The sequence below is a fragment of the Chlorocebus sabaeus genome, chromosome 20 (genome assembly GCF_047675955.1).
Source record: "Chlorocebus sabaeus isolate Y175 chromosome 20, mChlSab1.0.hap1, whole genome shotgun sequence".
In the NCBI taxonomy this organism is placed as follows: Eukaryota; Metazoa; Chordata; class Mammalia; order Primates; family Cercopithecidae; genus Chlorocebus; species Chlorocebus sabaeus.
This window is the reverse complement of record NC_132923.1, coordinates 128,049,450-128,075,264: the sequence shown is the minus strand read 5'-3', so window position 1 is coordinate 128,075,264 and position 25,815 is coordinate 128,049,450. Positions and strand designations below refer to the sequence as shown.

The 25,815-nt window shown below is 43.6% G+C and overlaps 1 protein-coding gene and 1 pseudogene across 3 annotated transcripts in view; both read right to left on the bottom strand.

The window, feature by feature from the left end:
• Positions 1–25,815, bottom strand: part of RERE (arginine-glutamic acid dipeptide repeats) — a 463,614-nt gene that overhangs the window by 421,956 nt on the left and 15,843 nt on the right. The window contains exon 2 of one of the 3 annotated variants that reach the window (XM_007980666.3): positions 15,464–15,627. The exons of the other annotated variants lie outside the window; for them this stretch is intronic. The gene's annotated coding sequence lies outside the window, so the exon portion shown is untranslated. The remainder of the gene's footprint in view (positions 1–15,463; positions 15,628–25,815) is intronic. 3 annotated transcript variants of the gene reach the window in all.
• On the bottom strand, positions 1,284–12,530 carry LOC140709327 (large ribosomal subunit protein uL30 pseudogene; annotated as a pseudogene).

Sequence of the window (25,815 nt, the reverse complement as noted above, 5' to 3'; positions counted from 1 at the left end):
ATCTACCCTGAAGAATGGGTAATTAGAAGTAATAAGAATACAGCAGCTCAATCATTCCTTTTCTCCAACCGTTTCTTACAGTCACTACACTAAACAAACAGCAAGAACTGACTCACCTCAAGCCATTACATAAAAGTTATCCAATGTATTAGACAAAGTATCAAATAATTCTCACTGTGATGACCCCACACAGACTGTTGTCTTAAAGTCTCTCTGCTGTATTCAGCTCTAAGAAGACGTTTCTTGATGTACAGTTAAATTTACAATAAATTACCTGAAAATTTTCTCAGGCATGCCAAAAATCACAAGATCTATTTATATATTTTAGCAATCTAGTGAAAATGTTCTTTACTTACCAAGAACTGATGATACTTAAACTTCCTTTTAGAGGTCCCTACTCAGTTTAATTTGTGATAACACTTGTATGTGAGAGAGCAAACACTATACATTTTAAGCAAAGAAAAACACCATAAAAGACTTCATTTTTTACAGAGCTTAAAAGAAAGTTGATTCTGAAGTTCAGAAATACAGTGGTTTGGGAGTGATGGCTCATAACTGTAATTCCAGCACTTCGGGAAGCCGAGGCAGGAGGATTGCTTGAGCCCAGGAGTTCAAGACTAGCCTGGGCAACATGGCAAAACCCCTTCTCTGCAAAAAATACAAAAACTACTCAGTTGTGGTGGTATGTGCCTGTAGTCCCAGCTACTCAGGAGGCTGAGGAAGGAGGATCACTTGAGTCTAGGAGGCGGATGCTGCAGTGAGTCAAGATCATGCCACTGTGATCTCATCTCCCAAAAAAAAAAAAAGAAAGAAAAAAAGAAATACAGTTACTAAACAGTTTGGGTTTTGTTTTTGTTTTGAGACAGTCTGGCTCTGTCACTCAGGCTAGAGTGCAGTGGTGCAATCTTGGCTCACTGCAACCTCAGTCTCTTGGGTTCAAGCAATTCTCCTGCCTCAGCTCCCAAGTGGCTGGGATTACAGGGATGCGCCACCACGCCTGGCTAATTTTTGTATTTTTAGTAGAGATGGGGTTTTGCCATGTTGGCCAGGCTGGTCTCGAACTCCTGACCTCAAGAAATCTGCCTGCCTCAGCCTCCCAAAGTGCTGGGATTACAGGCGTGAGCCACCACGCCCACTCCAGTTACTAAACAATTTTATGCGTAACATTACTTAGACTCTATCCTAAGGAAATAATTGTAAATATGAGATGACATTTATCTGCTAGAATATACATTCCAGCCGGGCGCGGTGGCTCACGCCTGTAATCCCGGCGGTTTGGGAGGCTGAGGTGGGCAGATCACGAGGTCAGGAGTTCGAGACCAGCCTGGCCAACAATATGGTGAAATCCCATCTCTACTAAAAATACAAAAATTAGGCTGGGCGCGGTGGCTCACACCTGTAATCCCAGCACTTTGAGAGGCCGAGGTGGGTGGATCAACTGAGGTCCAGGAGTTTGAGATCAGCCTGACCAACAAGGTGAAACTCCCCCTCTACTAAAAATACAAAAATTAGCCGGGCATGGTGGCAGGTGCCTGTAGTCCCAGGTACTCAGGAGGCTGAGACAGGAGAATTGCTCGAACCCGGGAGGCGGAGGCTGCAGTGAGCCGAGATCACACCACTGCACTCCAGCAAGACTCTGTCTCAAAAAAAAAGAAAGAATGTAAACTCCATGAGAGCAGAGATCTTTTTCTATTTATTCATTATCATATCCTCAGTGCCTAGAATAATGACAATTACTTATTTACTGAATGAAAATAAAAAGATCCATAGTGTCACAACAGTAAAAAACAGAAAACACGTATGATACATTATGCATTCATTATGACGATGATGAAAATTTATGATTACATAAAAGTGCTTACACTACTTTACTTAAAAAACATTAACTTAGTTGCCAGGAGCAGCTTATGCCTGTAATCCCAGCACTTTGGGAGGTCGAGGCAGGCGGATCACTTGAGGCCAGGAGTTGAAAACCAGCATGGCCAACATGGTGAAACCCTATCTCCACAAAAAAATACAAAAATTAGCCAGGCATGGTGTTGCGCACCTGTAATCCCAGCTACTCGGGTGGCAAGATTCTGTCTCAAAAAAAAATGCCTAAGTCACTAACTTAGAGCCCATTTTTGGGCTCCAGCACCCTCGTATGTATTATTTCCTCTCCATTTCCTGGCCTTGGCTGGTCTTAATGAGACTGGCTTTGGGTAGACATTACAGCGAGTCCATGCCTGAGTTACCTCAGAAAGCAATGACTAACACAAACAGCAGAGAAAAAGGGGATGCGACCTGGAGCAGATCAAATGCTGCATCCCACTGGACTATGAGATCCTTAGTGATCTGCTCTTCAAGCCACACTGACTCAGAATCATCCATTTTTAACTCTAGGACCTCAAAGCATACTTGAACCACTTTACAATAAACAGCAAGTAATTTAGGTCATCTGAGTCAACAGAACAATGCCATCCAGGGTATACCAAAATATCAAGCCCTACTGTCAAAAGGACCAGAAAATAAAGTACAGGTGAAGAGGAAGTGATTTCACCTGCTGGAAATAGAAAAAGTAGATCTGTGTGCCAGCCAACAACTATCACACAATGGAACAGGATGCTTACCTCTCTGCTGGAGGAAAAGAAGCTATTCTCAAGTCCTTAAAATAAAAACTATTATAATCTTACTATATCTATTTTATGTCATCTGAGAGCAATCCATGAGGACAATGCTTCCTCTTTCAGAGAATCTTTCAGTAGAAAATCTCAAAGAATTCCCAAGCACCACTTGCCCTTCAACACCTACCTACACCTTACTTCTCTGCCCCACACTCACAAACTTTATCAGCATCCACAATTAAAGAACCATGAGGCCAGGCGTGGTAGCTCATGTCTGTAATCGCAGCACTCTGGGAGACCAAGGTAGAAGGATCACTTGAGCCCAGGGTTGAGACCAGCCTGGGCAAAATAGTGAGATCTTGTCTCTACAAAAAAAAAAAAAAAAAAATTCTTGGCCAGGCACGGTGGCTCACGCCTGCAATCCCAGCACTTTGGTTTTGGGAGCCCAAGGCAGGCAGATCACAAGGTCAAGAGATTGAGACTATTCTGGCCAACATGGTGAAACCCCGTCTGTACTAAAAATACAAAAATTAGCTGGGCATACTGGCACACACCTGTTGTCCCAGCTACTCAGGAGGCTGATGAAGGAAAATCACTTGAACCCAGGAGGCAGAGGTTGCAGTGAGCCAAGATCGTGCCGCTGTACTCCAGAGTCTGGCAACAGAGCAAGATTCCATCTCAAAAAAAAAAAAAAAAATTTGTTTTAATTAGCTGGGTGTGGTGGCACAGGCCTGTGTTCCCAGAGGCTGAGGTAGGAGGGCTGCTTAAGCCTGGGAAGTCAAGGCTGCAGTGAGCTATGACTGTCCCACTGCTCTCCAGCCTGGGCAACAGGGCGAGACGGTGCCTTAAAACAAATACATAATAACAAACAAAGTAAAACTGCTCTGCCACTTTCTAGCTGAGTTACTCTGGGAAAGTTATTGAATCTCTCTGTGCCTCCATTTTCCCACAATAATAAAATGGGGGTAATACCTGTTACATAGGATTGTGATAAAGATTAAATTCATCTAGAATGCCTGGGTAAATACTTAGGATAAAATAGATTTCCAAAAATGTAAGGCCAATTTCTACTGAGGCCTATTCCTTAGAAAGAAAACTGAAGACACATAGGAATTGTCATTCCTTGTACTGATCTAATTACCAAACCATGCAACATCTTAATACAAAAGAAAAATCGCAAGGAAGGAAGTGAAGTTACTGCCTCATGGTTTTACTGACAAGCAGTTTTTAAATTGCAGGTTCACAGAGGGATTTTGGGTACCCATTAATCCCCTGAAATTATACCTGATTTTGAGGCAGCGTGCTACTTCTATAAATGTCTTCAGTGAATTTCCACTAGCTCCAACCCTATTTCTCTATTCTCCTTTACAGCAAATATCCTCACAAAGGTGCTATACTCGCTCTCTCAAATTCTGCTTTCATTCTGTCTTAAACCCACTCCAGTAAGAATGTTGAACCAAACCCTCCACTGAAACTAATCTTGCCAAGATCATCTCTCCACATTGCTAAATCCAATGATACGTTCTCAGTCCTAAGCTGATTTTTAGCAGATTTTTGACACACTTCATCTGCCCCTCCTGCTTGAATATTTTTCTCATCTGGCTTCCAGGATGCCATATAATATAGCCTACGATTTCTTGGTTTTCCTCCTTTTTTGCTGATCTCTTTATCAGCTTTTGTTGCTGACTGTTGTCTCAGACTTTTTAATGTCCCTGGACTTTGTCCCTGAACCTTTTCTCTTCTCTCCCCTATACTCCACTGGTAATCTCCTCTGGTTTCCCAGCTTTACTTTCCTTACACTTGCCACACACTCACAACTATGTATCTCCAACCCAGGTTTCTCACATGAATTCCAGACTCTTACACCATCTTAAAACTGTCTACCTGGCATCTCCACTTGAGTATCTAATACTGCGTTAACCTCAGTGTGTCCAAACTAAGCTCAAGAGGCCAGGTGCGGGTGGCTCACGCCTGTAATCCCAGCACTTTGGGAGGCTGAGGTGGGCAGATCACTTGAGTTCAGGAATTCGAGACCAGCCTGGCCAACATGGTGAAACCCCGTCTCTACTAAAAATACAAAAATTAGCTGGGTATGGCGGCAGGCACCTGTAGTCTCAGCTACTCAGGAGGCCGAGGCAGGAGAATCACTTGAACCCGGGAAGCGGAGGTTGAAGTGAGCCAAGATTGCGCCACTGCACTCCAGCCTAGGCAACACAGTAAGACTCAATCTTAAGAAAACAAACAAACAACCTGCTCTAAACACAGCCTTCCCATGTCAGCTCCTGACACCGCCATCCCTTAAGCTGCGCAGTCCCAAACCTTGGATTCATCCTTGACTCCTTTCTTTCACCCCTATCCTACAATGAAATTCATCAGAGACCAGGCATGGTGGCTCATACCTATAATCCCAACACTTGGGGAGGGCAAGACAAGAGGATCACGTGAGCCCAGTAGTTCAAGACCAGCCTGGGCAACACAGTGAGATCCTGACTAAAAAAATTTAAAAACTCATCAGAAAATACCGTCTCTGTATCTTCAAAATACATCCAGAAGTCATACACTTTTCACAAGTCTACTAGCAAATGGATGTAAGCACCATCATTTCTCACATGAATAATTAGCATGATAGCCTCCCACCTATCTCGTTATTTCTAGCCTGTTGTCCCAATTTACCGTCCACAAAGGAGTCTTCTGTCCTTTTACCATGCAAGTAATGCACTATGGGAGGCCGAAGTGGGAGGACTGTTTGAACTTAGGAGTTTGAGAAGAGCATGGGCAACCCAGGGAGAGTTGTCTCTACTAAGCAGAAATCAAATTTTTTTTAAAAAGAAAGAAGAGAAAATGCAAATCACATCATGTCACTTCTTTGCTCAAAACCATCCAGTGCCTTCCCCATTTCAATTTCAGCCAAAGTCCTTAAAAGGGCCCCAAGGAGCACCTTTACGTGCCCCCACCCCTTACTGGTGCACACGTACCTCAGAAGTCAAAACAGACAACGTAAACTCTGAATGGGAGGTCCTCAGAAAGATCCGTCCAAGTCCTAACCCCCCGTTCCTGGGGACTGCCACCGAAGATTGCCAGGAGCCACCAGAAGCAAGGAGGAAGTACGGGATGGGCTGTCCCTAAGAGCCCCCAGAAGGAAGTAACCCTGCCAACTGACATCTTGATTTCAGACTTCTGACCTCCACAACTGTGGCACAATAAATGTCTGTTGTGTTAAGCCACCAAGCATGTGCTTGTAATGGCAGCCCCAGGAAACTGACACACCACTCTAGCCCCTGCTCATTCTGCTCCCACCACGCTGTCTTCCTTGTGTCTACTTTAGGACCCTTCCACTGACTATTCTCCTCTGTCTGGGAAGCTCACGCTGCAGAACTCCGCAGGGCTAACTCCCATACATTTTAGCCTTTTGCTCAAACATCATCCTCTCTATGAGGCCTATCCTGACTCCCCTATTTAAATTGCAACAACCACCATCTTCCCATTTCTTTCCAACTCCCTTATAGTATCTATTTTTTTCCCACAGCATTTATCATATTCTAATATACTACGTTCTTGTTTATTACCCACTGGATTCCACTAGAATATAAGCCCCACAGAGGCAGGGTTTTTAGGTTTGTTTGGGTTTTTTTTTTTTTTCTCTTTTGTTCACTGGTATATCCTAAACATCTATAAACTATGCCTGGCAGATGGTAGCTATTCAATAAATACGTGCTGAATAAATCTGTTGAACAAACATGTATATGTATCTGTCTTTTTCTGGAAACAGAAACCACAGTTTTTTATCAGATTAATAAAGTGATCTGCTACCCAAAAAAGGTTTCCAAATCTTTGTTCTCAAGCTTTAAGTGGTTAAGGAAAAGGGAATTCTATCCTAAAAGACCCCAACTCTAAAAAAAGCAAACAAAACCCCAAAAATACTCATACTATGACTTCGTATCTTACAAATGGCAGATATAAGTTTAAATTTCATACTCCCAAAACCTAATTTTGCTAAAGAAAAAAAAGACAGTCCACTATAATTTAATGGCTTGAGAAGTACCCTCACCCACTTTCCACAGAACCTTGTACACTAAAAGGTGTACCCAGGATGAGCTTACGTCTCTACCAACTTAAGCAACAAAGGGTGGCCATCGGTGTGAAGCATTCACATGAGCCAATCAAAGTTCCATACAGCTCAAGAACATGATCCAATGCTCCACCTAGGTAAAATCCTATCCAAAGTAGGGGAGCAGAACCAAAGTAAGTCATAACCTGTCTAGCATCTATCCTTACTATGGAATAAACAGATGTTTACTCAAAATACAACACTTTTTAAGACCTTGAGAAACCATAGAAGAGATGTCATTTACACACGCCTTCAGCATGAACCATAAAGTGTAACAATGAAAGGCAGTCAAGCATAGGAAAACCTGTTAATGGATTCTGATAACAGCAGAAAGGCAGCCCCTACATTCCTTACTATTCCTGCAACATATTTCACAGTTACTACTAAACAGGTCTAGGCTAACACAATCACACCAAACACCAGAATTCAACATATTACTTATTCAAGCATACATTCTTCAGTCATATCTTTTATATTAAATCAATGACCATTACAGAGGAAAACATGCACATCTGCTGTCAGGCAATCTTTCTTGTTCCATCAGCAAGTGGATTCACAATGCAACCAAGTCCTAGTCCTTACCTTTTCTGGTTCCATTCTCCCAACAGAGGAATTTCAAGGATACAGAATCTATGAAATACTTTGAAGAGAAAGGCATTTTAAACTCTAATTAACTCATAGTTTGCCTTGAGCTGCTTTTTTTTTGAGACAAAGTCTGGCTCTTGTCCCCCAGGCTGGAGTGCAGTGGCGCAATCTTGGCTCACTGCAACCTCCGCCTCCCGAGTTCAAGCAATTCTCCTACCTCAGCCTCCTGAGTAGCTGAGACTACAGGTGCCTGCCACCACACCCAGCTAATTTTTGTATTTTTAGTAGAGACGGGGTTTCACCATGTTGGCCAGACTGGTCTCAAATTCCCGACCTCAAATGATCTGCCCACCTCAGCCTCCCAAAGTGCTGGGATTACAGGCGTGAGCCACCGCGCTCAGCCTGCCTTAAGCTGTTTTTTTAAATACTGGTAAGACTTTCACCTCTCAGAACACATCATTTTATCAAATCCCAAACCCAACCACTCTTCATCACCTCTACCACTACCACACTAACTCAGGCCCACAGCATATCCCTTGCAGAGTCTGGCCACACTCCCCATCAGTCTGCCTGCTTCCACTCTGACTGGCAGCAGTCTGACTTACTTTGCTTTCAACTTGAGAGCAGTTACTGTTTATTTAAATTGATCAGACTACAGAAGCAATCACGGTAGACACCTCAGTTCATTCTTCTAAGAAGCCTGTTGATCTGGTCCTCCCTGTTGCCAGCATCTCCACCTTCTACAAAATGAGTGGTTTATCTTCATTCTACCTTGTGGAGAAAATAATTTGAAGGGCCACAGGAAGTTATTTGCTTTTTTTTTTTTTTGAGACGGAGGCTCGCTCTGTCGCCCAGGCTGGAGTGCAGTGGCGCGATCTCCACTCACTGCAAGCTCCGCCTCCCGGGTTCACGCCATTCTCCTGCCTCAGCCTCCCGAGTAGCTGGGACTACAGGCGCCCGCCACCTCGCCCAGCTAGTTTTTTGTATTTTTTAGTAGAGACAGGGTTTCACTGGGTTAGCCAGGATGGTCTCGATCTCCTGACCTCGTGATCCGCCTGTCTCGGCCTCCCAAAATGCTGGGATTACAGGCTTGAGCCACCGTGCCCGGCCCGTTCTTTGCTTTTTTAAAGTGTTTTCCAACAGTATAGATCTCATGAATCAGATCCTCCATGCAGATGATGCCATATTTACCAAGAGATAGAGCAGTCAAAGCGTTATCTGTCAAAGCAATTTGCTTATTGATTTTGCCATAACCATGCTTGCAGATTATTTCATTTACGGACTTCAGATTTGGGTTCTCCCATGTAATATTGGCTCTACAATCCTCAGCGTGTTAACTGAAGCCTTGGTGAGCTTCACAAATGTTCCATTGAAGATTTGACAAAGGCGAAGAAGCTGCAACACCTTTCGGACCTCTGGGCTCACACCACTGGTACCTCTGATCCTGATGACAAAGGCCAATGTGGGTTCTGCAGGTACATAGAAGTTGCCAGCTTTTCTTGCCATCCTTGCCATTCGAATTTCAGTTCTGTACATCTGCCTATATTCCTTGTGATAGTGCTTTGCTTTTTCATAGATAGTGCTTTGCTTCCTCCTTGCCTTTCAAAGCATGTTTTGGGAGAACTTCTTTCTTAGGCGCTTGATCTTCAGTTCTGTGAAATTCCTTTGCTTTTTCTTAAGGGTTTCTGGCACAGCGGGAACCTTCTTCTCTTCAACACCCTCCACGGTTCCAGCTGGTAAAGAGCGCAGTCTAACTTTCACACAGCAGCCAAAGTGATCTTTGTAAGACAGAGATCAGGTTCTGTCACACATACCCTGATGAATACCTTCCAGTGGCATTATACTTGGAATGAAAGCCAGAGTCTTAGCATGGTCCACAGCGAACTTTATGACCTGGCTCCTGCCCCTCTTTCCTGGTATCACCTCCTACTGTTCTCCCAGAGTTTTTCCACTGTTCCTTGACCAAACCAACAGGCTTCCACCTCGGGGCTTTTGCACTTGATGTTACCTCTGCCTGGAAAGCTCTATTCCTATACCTCTGCACGGTTCCTTAGCCTGTTCAAGGCCTTGTTCAAATGTCACCTCTTCAGAGAAGCCATCCCTGAATAACCTACTTAAAATGGTACCATCCGTACACCCTGTGTCTGTCTAAGTATCACGGTTGCCTCATTTTATAATTTGTTTAATCTGAGTCAGAACAGAAGCATTTATTTCCCTGTAAAATGAAATCTGGGCAGAATAAATGCTATTTCACAGGCCACTCATTTTGAAGTTAAACACAATATATAAACAAACATACACACCTTTAAAAAAAAAAAAAAAAAACCGTGCTTTGGCCAGGCGCAGTGGCTCACGCCTGTAATCCCAGCACTCTGGGAGGCCGAGGAGGGTGGATCACCTGAAGTCAGGAGTTCCAGACCATCCTGGCCAACACGGTGAAACCTCGTCTCTACTAAAAATACAAAAATTAGCCAGGCATGGTGGTGGGTGCGTGTAATCCCAGCTACTCGGAAGGCTGAGGCAGAAGAATGCCTTGAATACTGGAGGCAGAGATTGCAGTGAGCCGAGATAGTGCCACTGCACTCCATCCTGGGCAACAGAGGAAGACTCTGCCTCAAAAAACAAAACAAAACCAAAAAACTGTGCTTTGGTGTATGGTTTTCCTTTATCATTCTTAATTTAAAAGTATTACCAGCCTGGGCAACACGGGAAAACCCCGTCTCTACAAAAAATACAAAAATTAGCCCAGCATGGTGGCGCACACCTGTAGTCCCAGCTACTTTGGAGGCTGGGGTGGGAGGATGGCTTGAGTCCGGGAGGTCAAATTTACAGTGAGCCATGATGGTGCCACTGCACTCCAGCCTGGGTGATAGAGTAAGACCCCGTCTCAAAAAAATAAAAGCATTAAAAAGAAGTGCTATATGTACAAGAAGTTTATGATTATTGTACTAGATAGAGTAGAAAAAAGAATAATGGAAATACGCCAACTGCCCAATAACGGGAAAATACTTAAGGAATATATATATGAAAAAAAAAACATAATACAACCATGTTAATATAAGTTATCATAGCAAAACTTTATAATAATGTATTAATTTTTAATATATGTTAATAATGAGTACATAGAAGCAGAAAGGTGTTTATTAAGGAGTTTTTTTGGTTTTTTGGTTTTTTTGGTTTTTTTTGAGATGGGATCTTCCTCTTGTTGCCCAGGCTGGAGTGCAGTGGCGTGATCTCGGCTCACTGCAACCTCCACCTCCTGGGTTCAAGCGATTCTCCTGCCTCAGCCTCCTGAGTAGCTGGGATTACAGATGCGCACCACCACACCCGGCTAATTTCTGTATTTTTAGTACAGACAGGATTTCACCATGTTGGCCAGACTGGTTTCAATCTCCTGACCTCATGATCTGCCTGCCCTAGCCTCCCAAAGTGCTGGGATTACAGACGTGAGCCACTGTGCCCAACCAGTGTTGTTTTTTTTAAGCTGTAATGATAGTGACAAAGAAGTCCAACCTTTATATTGCACAAATATTTACTAACCATGTAGCATGTATGTGCCTGACCAGCCCTGACAGATGAGGATTCAATAGCAAACAAGAACTGTCCCTGTGCTTTCAGAGCTCACAGGGCAGCAAACCCACTGACAAGTACAGGCGCAATTACAATGAGGCACAATAAGAGATGGTTCGGGGGAGTACAGGTGCCAGGGAGAGCACCCTGGGCACAGCCCTAACTGAGGGAGGCTTTCCAAATGAAATGATCCCTAAACTGAGACCTGAAAAATAAATAGGAGCTAAGAAGCAAAAGGAGGGGAAGATAAACAGGTATGAATCAGTGGGTGCTTGGGGTGAGAGGCAAGAGAAGACATGAAACAGAATATGTGAACTATTTTTTTTTTTTTTTTTTTTTTGAGACGGAGTCTCGCTCTGTCGCCCAGGCTGGAGTGCAGTGGCGCAATCTCGGCTCACTGCAAGCTCCGCCTCCCGGGTTCACACCATTCTCCTGCCTCAGCCTCCCGAGTAGCTGGGACTACAGGCGCCCGCCACTGCGCCCGGCTAATTTTTTCTATTTTTAGTAGAGACAGGGTTTCACCATGGTCTCGATCTCCTGACCTTGTGATCCGCCCGCCTCGGCCTCCCAAAGTGCTGGGATTACAGGCATGAGCCACCGCGCCCGGCAATTATTTTTTAAAAACCTAAAATAACTTCTATATTTGATGGCAGAATTTTTGGTAAAATTTATCTTATATAAAATATGATACTAGGTTGGGCACAGTGGTGCACAGTGATACTAGGTTGGGCACACCTGTAATCCCAGCATTTGGGGAAGCCAATGGAGGAGGGCTGCTTGATCCCAGGAGTTCAAGACCAGCCTGGGCAACATAGCAAGACCTCCTCTCTACCGAAAAATAAAAAAGAAAAATACACACACACACACACACACACACACACACACACACATATATAAATATATACGGCCGGGCACGGTGGCTCAAGCCTGTAATCCCAGCACTTTGGGAGGCCGAGGCGGGTGGATCACGAGGTCAGGAGATCGAGACTATCCTGGCTAACATGGTGAAACCCCGTCTCTACTAAAAATACAAAAAACTAGCTGGGCGTGGTGGCGGGCGCCTGTAGTCTCAGCTACTTGGGAGGCTAAGGCAGGAGAATGGCATAAACCCGGGAGGCGGAGCTTGCAGTGAGCCGAGATCGCGCCACTGCACTCCAGCCTGGGAGACACAGCGAGACTCCATCTCAAAAAATAAATAAATAAATATATATATACACATACATATATATGAGATATTAAATGAAAGCCAACAGTGATACTTTACCAACCACTCTGGCTTCTCAAAGTTTATCTGTCCTGTGGCTACTACCTCTCTTTCCTTCAGCCTAACCTACTATCTGACCAAAAACGAGCAGTGGCAGGAAGCAATTTTAACACATCACACAGGTGCACACATAACTCTTTAAAGACTGACCAACACACTTCCTATCCCCACATTACAAATTTGGGGCCAAAATTACTCAGACAGACGTGTACCCTCCAGTCTCTCTGGCTGACGTGCTCTCTTATTACCTCGCCCCAGTTCCCTTCAGATGCCAACAGACACTCCGTGCCTAGCATTCCAAGCCTGTCTTCCTTGGTCTACCTAACTTATCTGGCACCACTCCTCCCCACAAATTCTGTACTTCAACCAGGTTCTCTTTACTGAACGCTGCCCATACCATATGCATTCCTGCCTTAGGCCGACCCCTGCCTGGACTGTCCTAACCTGCTCTCCCAGTCTGCTATTCAAACAGCACCCATTCTTCAATGGCCCACTCAGCTTTTTAATGGATCTTTGGTTAACTTCTTTAATCTCTAACCTGAAACCGGACTATATCTGTTATGCTAAACAGTAAGTACTTGGTTAAATTTCGCTTTTGTTCTAGAAATCTCTAAATGTTGTATTCTTGTAAGGCTTCCCTCCTAAATTCTGCCGCCAAAGGTAGTAACTTCTATTTCTTTTGTATCCCACTAACAGCAACATTAAACTTGGAAAACACACCTCCCACACCTGTTGGCTAGCGGACAGATCCTGGGTGGAAAGATGAGCCAGAGAGCATTCAGTGCCAGCTGCTCTTCTCTGGAACTGTAGGTTCAAGCACCAAGATTAGGACTAGACTTATGTGCTACTTTGGGACAGGAAATGGCATATACACTAAAAATGCGAGATAGTTAAAGGACACCCCCCCAAAAAAATTAAACATGAGGTAAAACGTGTTCCTAATGTAGGCAAACCCCACCATATTACAAGTCTCCCCAGTACCTTCTATACTGTGTAGCTAATAATACAAATAAATAATAAATCTAATCTATTTGATAAATGAATAGATTTAATACCAGTAAGAGAAATATGAAGGTAATAGGTATAACCAACAGCCTAGAGTTTAATTAATAAAGCTCCAAGGTAATCCCTGTGTCAGTTTAAAAGATGCTAATGAATTATTTTTACATTTTTTCAAATCCAGAAATAAACTAAGCCATTCTCTAGGAAGAAAAAAGGTCAGGCTTTACTTACAGAGTCTTGCTCTTTAACCAGGCTGCAGTGCAGTGGCACGATCTCGGCTCACTGCAATCTCCACCTCCCAGGTTCAAGCAATTCTCGTACCTCAGCCTCCCGAGTAGCTGGGATTATAGGCATGTGCCACCACGCCCAGCTAGATTTTTTTGTATTTTTAGTAGAGATGGGGTTTGGCCATGTTGGCCAGGCTGGTCTCAAACTACTGACCTCAAGTGATCCACCTACCTCGGCCTCCCAAAATGCTGGGATTACAGGCGTGAGCCACCGCACCCAGCCCAGGCTTTACTTCTTTCGGGAGATAGGGTGGCAGGGGTTTCAGAATGAACTGAAAAACCAAATACTGTGTCCCTTTCATTTGGCAAGAACTCCTTTTCCAAAGAAGGGACTCAGAAAAGATGAAATTATTTATATAACATCTGAGAGAACATTCTTAAAAGACAACAAAACATACAGAAAGGTATTTTGGATCCAGGAGAATACAACCTCTTCCAAGAAGAGATTTACTCTCTACTCCCTAGGAACTATTAATAACATGGAAAATCCCACTCAAGTTACCTGAGGTCACACATCCACAATAAAGGTAGCTGCCTGAAGGTGGTCTGTCAAGATAAACACCAACTTGTTAACTCCCTAAGTGCTGTGCAGATGCCCAAGGTATATGCACACTTAATGACTCTCTAGGTTGTTGGAGCATCATGTTTCTACTATTACTACAGTTCTTTCAGCCTACATTTTAGTGGGGTTTTTTTTTTCATATCTGTTCCCCACTTTTCGTCATGACTTCCAGGAGGGTAGGGGCACATCTTACTCATTTTTATATCCCCAATGCCTAGCACTGTATCTTCCAAGAGACACTAAAAAAATAAAATACTGCCAAATGAATGGGCAAGCTCAAAATGTCACTCAGATAATCCCTTATTAACAGCTAATTGCCCAGAGAAAGGGAGACTTGAATGACAGCAGCTTCCTAGAAAACATGACCTGAAATTACAGATCATTTCTATAACACGTTACATTTCACTTACTAAGCAACTGGTCTATCCTTTCAGAATAAATTTTACTGTTCATGATCAGTGTAAGTATATGGCAAGCATGATTATTCTGAAATCTCTTCTTTTCAAACTAAACACATAGCTCCCAGGCACCCATAGGAATCATAGAAGAAGAGGGAGAGGCAGTAGACGTTAGTTTCAAACCTGTAAGTCTCTTAGAGCCAAACAAAAGTAGAAAATACTAAGAATAGAAAACTTGGCCGGGCGTGGTGGCTCAAGCCTGTAATCCCAGCACTTTGGGAGGCCGAGACGGGCGGATCACGAGGTCAGGAGATCGAGACCATCCTGGATAACACGGTGAAATCCCGTCTCTACTAAAAAATACAAAAAACTAGCTGGGTGAGGTGGCGGGCGCCTGTAGTCCCAGCTACTCGGGAGGTTGAGGCCGGAGAATGGCATAAACCCGGGAGGCAGAGCTTGCAGTGAGCTGAGATCCGGCCACTGCACTCCAGCCTGGGTGACAGAGTGAGATTCCATCTTAAAAAAAAAAGAAAAGAAAACTTGTCAGAAACCATTTAAAGACAAGTAAAGGACACCATCATCTCCCAGAACTTATCATCAACAGAACAGGTGAAGCTTAACAAAGAAAGATAAATTAAGCTGGGCATGATAGCTCACACCTGTACTCCTAATACTTTGGGAGGCCGAGGTGGGAGGATCGCTTGAGCCCAGGAGGTCAAGGCTGCAGTGAACTATGATTGCACCACTCCAGCCTGGGCAACAAAGCAAGACTCTATCTCAAAAGAAGAAAAAAAAAAAAAAACATAAAGTATAAGAGTGCCTGGCCTTCACTTAATGAAGCCCAAGTTATAAATTCTCATAACCCATTAAGTTTATAATTGAAAGAGTATCAAGCACATAGCTTTATCTCTGTACATAAAAACAAACATAAGTCCAGTAATTCATACCAGAAACCAGGTAATCACAAGTCCAACAGTTTACTTTATCTTTGAAATACACTATGTAGTTGGCTCATTTCACAATAATCAATTCTTATGGGATCCTCTTATAATAGCCACTCAAAGAGAAAATTTCAAATACTGACCTCTAATTCAATGTAATACAAACAAGAAGTCTTCTGTCCAGAATTATACCAAATGGCCACAAAAACAGGCTGAAGCTCTCCACAAATCTTCTCTGTAAGTGGATCCCCCGGTGGTTGTGACACGGTGCTGAGTGCACATATAGTTACTCCTAGACAATCACCTCCTAAAAGAAGACAGATGACTATCACTGTGTCTAAATGAAACAACTTCAAAAATGCAGCTCTGCCAACTAGTGTCATTAGCGTTTTCCAAACGAAACTGGTGTCACAGATGAGCTCAAAATAGGTCAAACTCCTCTCTCCTTGGTGCTTTAGCAACATTCAACTCCCTAACACCTCCCCCAAATGCTGGATTCTTTTTAATGGTGTCTTACATCGGGTATGTTTCTCAACATTAGGAAGGTTTAAAGAAGCTGCGAGGATGGGAGGATGGTGGAACATAAAGAAGCAGGGAGGCCGGGTACAGTGGCTCACACTTGTAATCCCAGCACTTTGGGAGGCCGAGGTGGGTGGATCACTTGAGGTCAGGAGTTTGAGACCAGCCTGGCCAACATGGTGAAACCCCGTTTCTACTACAAATACAAAAATTAGCTGGGCATGGTGGTAGGCACCTGTCATCTCAGCTACTTGGGAGGCTGAGGCAGGAGAATCGCTAGAACCCGGGAGGCAGAGGTTGCAGTGAGCTGAGATCGCGCCACGGCACTCTAGCCTGGGAGACAGAATGAGACTCCATCTCAAAAAAAAGAAAAAAGAAAAGAAAGAAGGATCTATTTTGATACTGGGAGTCTAAACTGAATGATTCTGGAGAAATTCACAGACGGGGCTGAGGCTCACCTTCATGACAGCTATATCAAAGGCCTAAATTTCCAAGGCTCAGAAATCACTACAGTAAGCATATCAACAGCATGTGATACTCTCCAAGCATTTTGCAACCTTAACATTTCCATCCTTTATAGTACTTTGATATCCTCAAAAGATGTCCTGGATTTCAAAGCCAGTCCCACATCAACAAGGCTGGCAATCAGCATCCCAGAAAACTGCAAGAAGGTTAAGACCCAAGCAAAATGGACTTGGGGATGCAAGGTATTTGTCAGCACCTATATTCTCCTAAGAAGCGGTAAAAATATGGCCACTTCCTACAGGAAGAAACTAATGCCAAATAACCAAACCAAAAGTGAGAAAACCTAAATTATATTAACTTCTCATGGGAAGAGGCACTTAACCAGATAAATTCTGAGTCAGACAGTTTAGCGGGGAGAAAGAAAGGACCCATATTAACTGTTCTAATTACAAGTTACTCTTTGACTCTTCAGAGCTTATTTCCTTAATGATTAAACTGGAATAAACAATTTGAGGGCAGGTGCGATGACACCTGTCATCCCAGCACCTTGGGAGGCCAAGGAGGGAGGATCACGAGGTCAGGAGATTGAGACCATCCTGACTAACACACAGTGAAACTCCATCTCTACTAAATACAAAAAAAATAGCCGGCCTGGTGGCGGGCACCTGTAGTCCCAGCTACTCGGGAAGCTGAGGCAGGAGAATGGCATGAACTCGGGAGGCAGAGCTTGTAGTGACCCGAGATCGTGCCACTGCACTCCAGCTTGGGCAACAGAGTGAGACTTCGTATCCAAAAAAAAGGGCCTCTGAAATCATTTCAGGAACTTAGAGCTAATTCTGGCTCTCTCTACATCTTTATATTAAAGGGTCCTGGACCTGTGATTGTTGAGGTAGCAGGGAAAACTGCTACCTGTTCCCATTTCTAATAGAAACCATCTTTTGATGACATTCCCAATGTATTTTTCCACAAACAATATACTTACAAATTTCTGGGACTGAAAAATTGCTGAATTTGTTAAAAGAGAAGAAAAAGGTGGCCCAGCAAGATGGCTCATGCCTGTAATCCCTGAACTTTGGGAGGCTAAGGTGGGTGGATTGCATAAGCCCAAAAATTCGAAACCAGCCTGGGCAACATGACAATACCCCATCTTTAACAAAACAAAACAAAAAAGCTGGCCAGGTGTGGTGACATGCACTTTTAGTCCCAGCTACTGCCAGAAGGTGGGGAGGGAGGGGTGGCTGAGGTGAGGACGGCTGTCACCCAGGTTGGAGTGCAGTGGCGCCATCATGTCACACTGCAGCCTCAACTTCCCAGGCTCAGGTGATCATCCCATCACAGCCTCCCAAGTAGCTGGAACCACAGGAATGCACCATCACACCCAGCTAATATTTCTTATTATTTCTGTAAAGACAGGGTCTCCCTATGTTACCCAGGTTGTCTTTTTCCCCCCGGAGACGGAGTCTTGCTCTGTCGCTCAGGCTGGAATGCAGTGGTGCAATTTTGGCTCACTGAAACCTCCGCCTCCCGGGTTCAGGTGATTCTCCTGTCTCAGCCTCCCAAGTAGCTGGGATTACAGGTGCCCGCCACCATGCCAGGGTAATTTTTGTGTTTTTAGTAGAGACAGGGTTTCACCATGTTGGCTAGGCTGGTCTCGAACTCCTGGCTTTGTGACCCACCTGCCTCGGCCTCCCAAAGTGCTGGGATTACAGGTGTGAGCCACCGGTCCCAGCCTCTTTTTTTTTTTCTTTTTTTCAAGAGACAAAGTTTTCTATGTTGCCCAGGCTGGCCTCAAACTCCTGGACCAAAGCGACCCTCTGGTCTCCGCCTTCCAAGTAGCTGGAACTACAGATACATGCCACATGCCCAGCATGCACTTTTATATTTTCAAGGGATTTCCATATCTATTTGTTCACTTCAGTTTACGTACTACTGCCCCTATGTGACAGCTAAGGAAGTAGGGCACATAATCATACTTCAAGCCCACAGTTCAGGTGGAAGTGGACTCTAGGTCTTCTCATGCCAACCAGGAGTCATGACTTAATTTTCTTATGCACAGAGGCTATCACATTTCAGGACATTTTAGTGAAGCCAGAAGAAACAGGAATTACGTGGCCTGGTGTGGTGGCTCACACCTGTAACCCCAGCCCTTTGGGAGGCCGAGGTGGGCAGATCATCTGAGGTTGGGAGTTCAAGACCAGCCTGCCCAACATGGAGAAACCCCGTCTCTACCAAAAATACAAAATTAGCTGGGCGTGGTGGCACATGCCTGTAATCCCAACTACTTGGGAGGTTGAGGCAGGAGAATCGCTTGAACCTAGGAGGCGGAGGTTGCGGTGAGCCGAGATCACACCATTGCACTCCAGCCTGGGCAACAAGAGCGAAACCCCGTCTCAAAAAAAAAAAAAAAAAAAAAACCAGGAATTATGTAGCACATATAAAGTATGTTTTAAATACTTGGAGAGCTCTCTCCAATGTAATAAACATATCTCTTAGCAAAATATTGTTTCTAGAGTTATAAATAGTATTCCCCCATAGGCCACCCAGATCTCAGATCTCATCTTGATTCAAATGGGCACTACACAAGAATACATGGGTTGTTTAATTTACATTCATTTTATTATTTTTCAGGACAGTGCCTCTAAGCCAGGAAATAGCCTTCAAGTGGAAGTGGAAACATCTACAGGCTAAGTTAAATGCTATATTCAAGCCACTCAATGTTCACAGTCTCATTCTAAGTAATCAGGCCACTGACCCAGTGTCAGTCAGCATCATCTTCAATCTCCCTATGGAGAGCTGAAGGAAAAGAAAATCTAATTAAAAGCCCAAGAAAAAATCCACTTTAATCAAAACTACAACTAAAAGGCCAAGGGACTTTAAGGTAGGAAAAAAACTTAAGACATGAAAAAATTAGGAATTAAAAAAAGGATGTCAAGAGGGAAAAAGAGGAGATACTGCAATTTTTTTTTTTTAGACTAGTCAAATACAGTAGTGAGAAGAGGGAAAGAGTAGAATAAGGAGTTTGATTTGTAACCATCAATTCAGATAAACCACTAACTTCAGCCTGATATTGCAATTTAAATGACTAAAAGCAAGCCAATTAAAAATGACTTTCCAAACAGAAAAGGCATAAAACTATAGAAAAATAATGAAATATGAAGGGTTAAAATACAGAGAACCACAATTTTAGGAATATTTTACTACGAAGAACAGGAAACTGAATGTTTAAATATATACAAAAGCAAAAGGAAGGAAACAATACATTTAGCTCTATCAAATCAACAGAAAACCATCTACTATGAACCTCTGTTGACATCTTCTCCCAAGTGAAACAATACAGATGAGGTTCACAGACTTAGCCAGTGATAAGACCTACTAGTCTGTAATCATCCCTGGGCAACAGACAAGGGCTGTCAGAGGACCCAATAGATGGAAGCCAATGCTAGAAGGCAGAACTAGTTTCCTCAAAAAAAAAAAAAAATCAGTCAAGGCCAGGAACAGTGGCTCATGCTGTAATCTTAGCACTTTGGGAGCCTGAGGCAGGAGGATCACTTGAGGCCAGGAGTTCAAGACTAGCCTGGGCAACACAGGGAGACCCTAGAAAAAAATTAACAGTTGTTTTAACTGAAAACAAATCAGTCAAGCAAATTACTGGTATGCTTTAAAAATAACTGGGTGACAGGAGAATTACGTGAACCTGGGAGGTGGAGGTTGCAGTGAGCTAAGATCGCACCACTGCACTCCATCCAGCCTGGGTGACAGAGTAAGACTCCGTCTAAAAAAAAAAATCAGAATGAATCACAAAAGAAAAATACACACCAGATCATTATTGTTCTTTTTTTTTTTTGAGACGGAGTCTCGCTCTGTCGCCCAGGCTGGAGTGCAGTGGTGCGATCTCAGCTCACTGCAAGCTCCGCCTCCCGGGTTTACGCCATTCTCCTGCCTCAGCCTCTTGAGTAACCGGGACTACAGGCGCCCACCACACGCCCGGCTAGTTTTTGTGTTTTTAGTAGAGACAGGGTTTCACCATGTTAGCCAGGATGGTCTCGATCTCCTGACCCCATAATCCGCCCGTCTCGGCCTCCCAAAGTGCTGGGATTACAGGCGTGAGCCACCGCGCCCGGCCTATCACTATTGTTCTTAAAGTGAAGCAATTTAGTCATCTTACCGTAAACACACACATGCTTTAGTAGACATATTAAGAAATCTCTGGAATAAAAAATGACCAGATTAACTAGAAAGCAGTTGAATCACCCACCTGAAAAACGGACTTACTAAATTTAAAGCACTTACCATATTTTAAAATCTTTTTACTTTAAAGCCTTTTTCATTTCAGATTTTATATTTAAAACATTTTCCAAAAAAGTAAGAATTTATATCACCTCCTGCAGTTGGAAATCAGTTTCAACTACAAGTTATTTAAAAGAAATCACTCCCCATCCAGTACCAAAGCACTGAGATTCCAAAGCAGTTGTCACATTAACTCCATTTCAGAATCCAGGTACCTGACTGCAGTCTCTAGTAAGAGACGCCTCTAACTGGAAAAATAACAGGAAAAGTTGCACTTTCTCATTTCAAATTTGGGGCCTACATGCTGAATGAAGAAAGAGAGAACTTCAAGTTCAGCCTAACAGGCATTTACTACAAATAATAAGACAATGGTTGGCACTCAATTTTAAAATAAATGACTAGGCCGGGTGCAGTGGCTCATTCCTGTAATCCCGACACTTTGGAAGGCCAAGGTGGGAGGATCGCTTGAGGCGTGGAGTTTGAAACCAATCTGGGAAACATAGCAAGATCCCACTTATATAAAAAATTTAAAAATTAGGCCGGGTACAGTGGCTCACGCCTGTAATCCTAGCACTTTGGGAGGCTAAGGCAGGTGGATCACCTGAGGTCAGGAGTTAGAGACAAGCCTGGCCAACAGGGCGAAACCCAGTCTCTACTAAAAATACAAAAAAATTAGCCACGCATGGTGGCGAGCGCCTGTAATCCCAGCTACCCAGGAGGCTGAGGCAAGAGAACTGCTTGAACCCAGCTGGGGACAGAGATTGCAATGAGCCAAGATCCTGCCACTGCACAACAGCCTAAGTGACAGAGCAAGACTCTGTCTCAAAAACAAAAAAATTACCCAGGCTTTCTGCTATAGGCCTGGGTGGTTGCTGTAAAAATGGGCAAATTCACGAAAGTGGTGCTGTTCTGGCCAGACGCTATGCCACAAGCTACTCAGGAAGCAAAGATATCATCATGAAGAACATTGATGATGGCACCTCAGATCGCCCTCACAGCCATGCTCTGGTGGCTGGATTTGACCACTATTCCCGCAAACTGACAGCTGTTGTGGGCAAGAAGAAGATGAAGAAGAGTCAAAGATCAAGTCTTTTTTGTTGTTGTTGCTGTTGTTGTTGTTGAGATGGAGTCTTGCTCTGTCGCCCAGGCTGGAGTGCAGTGGCACAATCTTGGCTACAACCTCCACCTCCCGGGTTCAAGCGATTCTCCTACCTCAGCCTCCTGAGTAACTAGGATTACAGACGTGCATCACCGCACCCAGCTAATTTTTGTATTTTTAGTAGAGATGGGGTTTCACCATGTTAGACAGGCTGGTCTCGAACTCCCAGTCTCAGGTGATCCATCTGCCTCGGCCCCCCAAAGTGCTAGGATTACAGGCGTGAGCCACTGCGTCCAGCCTTTTTGTTTTTGTTTTTGTTTTGAGACGGAGTTTAGCTCATTACCCAGGCTGGAGTCCAATGGCAGACCTCAACTCACTGCAACCTCTGCCTCCCGGGTTCAAGTGATTCTCCTGCCTCAGCCTCCTGAGTAGCTGGGATCACGGGCGCATGCCACTACGCCCTGTTAATTTCTGTCTTTTTAGTAGAGACGGGGTTTCATCATGTTGGCCAGGCTGGTCTCGAACTCCTGACCTCAGGTGATCCACCAGCCTTGGCCTCCCAAAGTGCCGGGATTACATGCGTGAGCCTACCACGCCCAGCCAAAGATCAGGTCTTCTGTGAAAGTCTGTAACTACAATCATCTCATGCCCACAAGGTGTTCTGTGGATATCCCCTTGCAGAAAACTCTCATCAACAAGGATATCTTCAGAGACGCTGCTCTTAAATGCAAGGCTAACGAGAGGCCAGGGTCAAGTTCAAAGAGAGGTACAAGACAGTCAAGAAAAAGCAGTTCCTCCAGAAGCTGTGGTTTTAGATGTTTCATTTAGGTTATTAAATATTTTAATTAATTAAATTAAAATCAAAATTAGCCAGGCATGGTGACACGCACCTGTAATCCCAGATACTCAGAAGGAGGCTTAAACAGGAGGATCACCTGAGACCAGGAATTTGAGGATGCAGTAAGTCAAGCTTGTCCAACCCACAGCCCAGGACAGGTTTGAATGAAGACCAAAACAAATTTGTAAACTTTCTTAAAACGTTATGAGTTTTTTTGTGATTTTTTTATTTTTAGCTCATCAGCTATTGTTAGTGTTAATGTTTTGTTTTGGTTTTGGTCTTTTTGCTTTTTTTTTAAGACGGAGTCTCGCTCTGTCACCCAGGCTGGAGTGCAGTGGCACAATTTGGGCTCATTGCAACCTCCACCTCCCAAGTTCAAGCAATTCTCCCTGCCTCAGCCCCCCAAGTAGTTGGGATTACAGGAATCTGCCACCACGTCCAGCCAATTTTTGTATTTTTAGTAAAGATGAGGTTTCACCATGTTGGCCAGACGACTGGTCTCGAACTCCTGACCTCAGGTGATCTGCCCGCCTCAGCCTCCCAAAGTGCTGGGATTACAGGCGTGAGCCACCGCGCCTGGCCAGTGTTACTGTATTTTATGTATGGCCCAAGACATTTCTTCTTCTTCCAATGTGGCCCAGGGAAGCCAAAACATTGGACACCCCTGCAGTGAGCCATGATCACACCACTGCACTCCAGCATGGGCTACAGAGCAAGACTCTATGTCAAAAAATAAAATAAAATTAATTAATTAAATGACTAAAACCCAGAAATTGCAGTCTTTAAAGAGTAAATTTTACAGCATGTGACTGATCTCAATGAAGCTTTTATTTAAATGTGTTTTTAAAATAAATTACACTCAGAACAAAGTACTCCATATAACATAAACCACCTGTCTCTATGACTGAGAGGCCACAAAAGTATATCTTAAAATTCTGATATATGAAAAGATCATCAACTTCATTCATGGTCAAAGAAATGCAAATTCAAATGATATTGCAGGAGCCAGGCACTGTAGTACACACCTGTAGTCCCAGCTACTCAGGAGGATCACTTGAGCCCAAGAGTTAGAGGCTGCAGTGAGCTATGACTGCACCACCACACTGCAGCCTGAGAAAGAGAGATTCTGTCTCTAAAAACACTTTTTAAGGGTCGGACGCGGTGGCTCAGGCCTGTAATCCCAGAACTTTGGGAGGCCGAGGCAGGTGATCGCTTGACATCAGGAGTTCAAGACCAGCTTGGCCAACATAGTGAAACCCCATCTCTACTAAAAACACAAATATTAGCGGGGCGTGGTGGTGCACACCTATAGTCCCAGCTACTAGGGAGGCTGAGGCAGAACTGCTTGAATTTGGGAGCCGCAGGTTGCAGTGAGCCGAGATTGCGCCATTGCACTCCAGCCTGGGCAATACAGCAAGACTCAGTCTCAAAAAAATTGTAAGGCCAGGCCTGGTGGCTTACGCCTGTAATACTAGCACTTTGGGAGGCTGAGGGAAGAGGAGTGCTTGAGTCCAGGAGTTCGAGACCAGCCTGAGCAATGGTAAAACCCCGTTTCTACAAAAAATACACAAATTAGCCAGGTATGGTAGTGCATTCCTGTAGCCTCAGCTACTTGGGGGAGTTGAGATGGGAAGATCGTTTGAGCCCAGGAGATCGAGGCTGCAGTGAGCAATGATCACACCACTGCACTCCAACCTGGATGACAAAGCAAGACCCTGTCTCAAAAAAAATTGTTCTTTTTTGTTTGAGACGGAGTTTTGCTCTTGTTGCCCAGGCTGGAAAGCAATGGCACAATCTCGGATCACCACAACATCCACCTCCCAGTTTCAAGCGATTCTCCTGCCTCAGCCTTCCAAGTAGTTAGGATTACAGGCATGTGCCACCACACCAGGCTAATTTTGTAATTTAAGTAGAGATGGGGTTTCTCCATGTTGTTCAGGCTGGTCTCAAACTCCCAACCTCAGGTGATCCGCCCACCTTAGCCTCCCAAAGTACTGGGATTACAGGTGTGAGCCACCATGCCCAGCCAAAAAAAAAAAAGTTTTTTAATAAAAAGATAAGAGCACTGTACACATTTCTACCTATCAGATTAACAAAGATTATGAAATTTTACAATATCCAGGGTTGGTGAGAAGGAAATCAAAACCCTAAAATATTCTGTGTGTACACAGGCAAATCTTTGGGGGCAATTTATTCACAGCTTTCAAAATAAAAAGTAAATATAACCCACTGATTCAGCAACTCCACTTAAGAGCTTATCCTATACACATACTTGTATAATTGTACAACAGTACAGATATGAGGATGCAAACCAGTCTGAGACAATTTAACCATCCATCAATGGGAAAAGTGAAGTATACATCCATACAGTGTCCGATTATGCAGCTGTTTTCAAAAACAAACCTGAGTTATAAGTATTGAATTGAAAAATATATGTTTGGATTTTTTTTTAATTCAAGATGCTATGTACAGTGTGCTTATATATGCATGGAAAACATCTGGAGGAATACTAAATTGTGTGAAAGTGATTACAATGAGTATATATTAATTTTATAATTACAATTTGTATTTCATTTGAACACATGAAGCTATCAAATAAAATCATTTAACTCTGGTGTTAAATCTGCCTATGCTATGATCCCAACCTATCTTTCCAACGCTCTATGGTTCTGGTCAAACCAGTCTGTTCCTTCTTTGAGAAACCAGTCCCAAGGACTCCCTCTCCAAAATGCTCTTACTCTGTGATCTGAACAGCTACCAGCTACAGCTTCAAACACAAATTACCTGAGTTGAAAAAACTATGCCTGCCTGCATCTGCTATAGAACATTTTAAAAGATATCTTTTTAAAAAAGAAAATCGAAACACAGTTTAATAATCCCCATCATAGAAGCAGCAAAAGTACTCACCATTTCCCAAGCTTTCCAGGCTCTGTGCCTTTGCTTCATGCAATTTCCTGCCTGAAATCCTCTTAGTTACTTATCACATGTCCAAATCCTGCCAATCCTTCAAAACACAGGTGAAACACTAGCTCCTACACCAGATCTTCCCTAATGCCCCCATCCAGAGCTGATTCTCTTTCTTAAACCATAGTAACAACACCTCTTGAGGCACTTTCTTCTACCTAGTACTCAGTTGTGTACATGTCTCATCTTTCCCATTAGTGAGAAAATCAACAAGGGTACAATCTCTGTCTTGGTCATTTTGTATGCCCTATTCTGCTACATTAATTAAACTCATATTTCACTAAAGCATATAATAAAAAGAAAGGGGCAAGAATCTAAACATT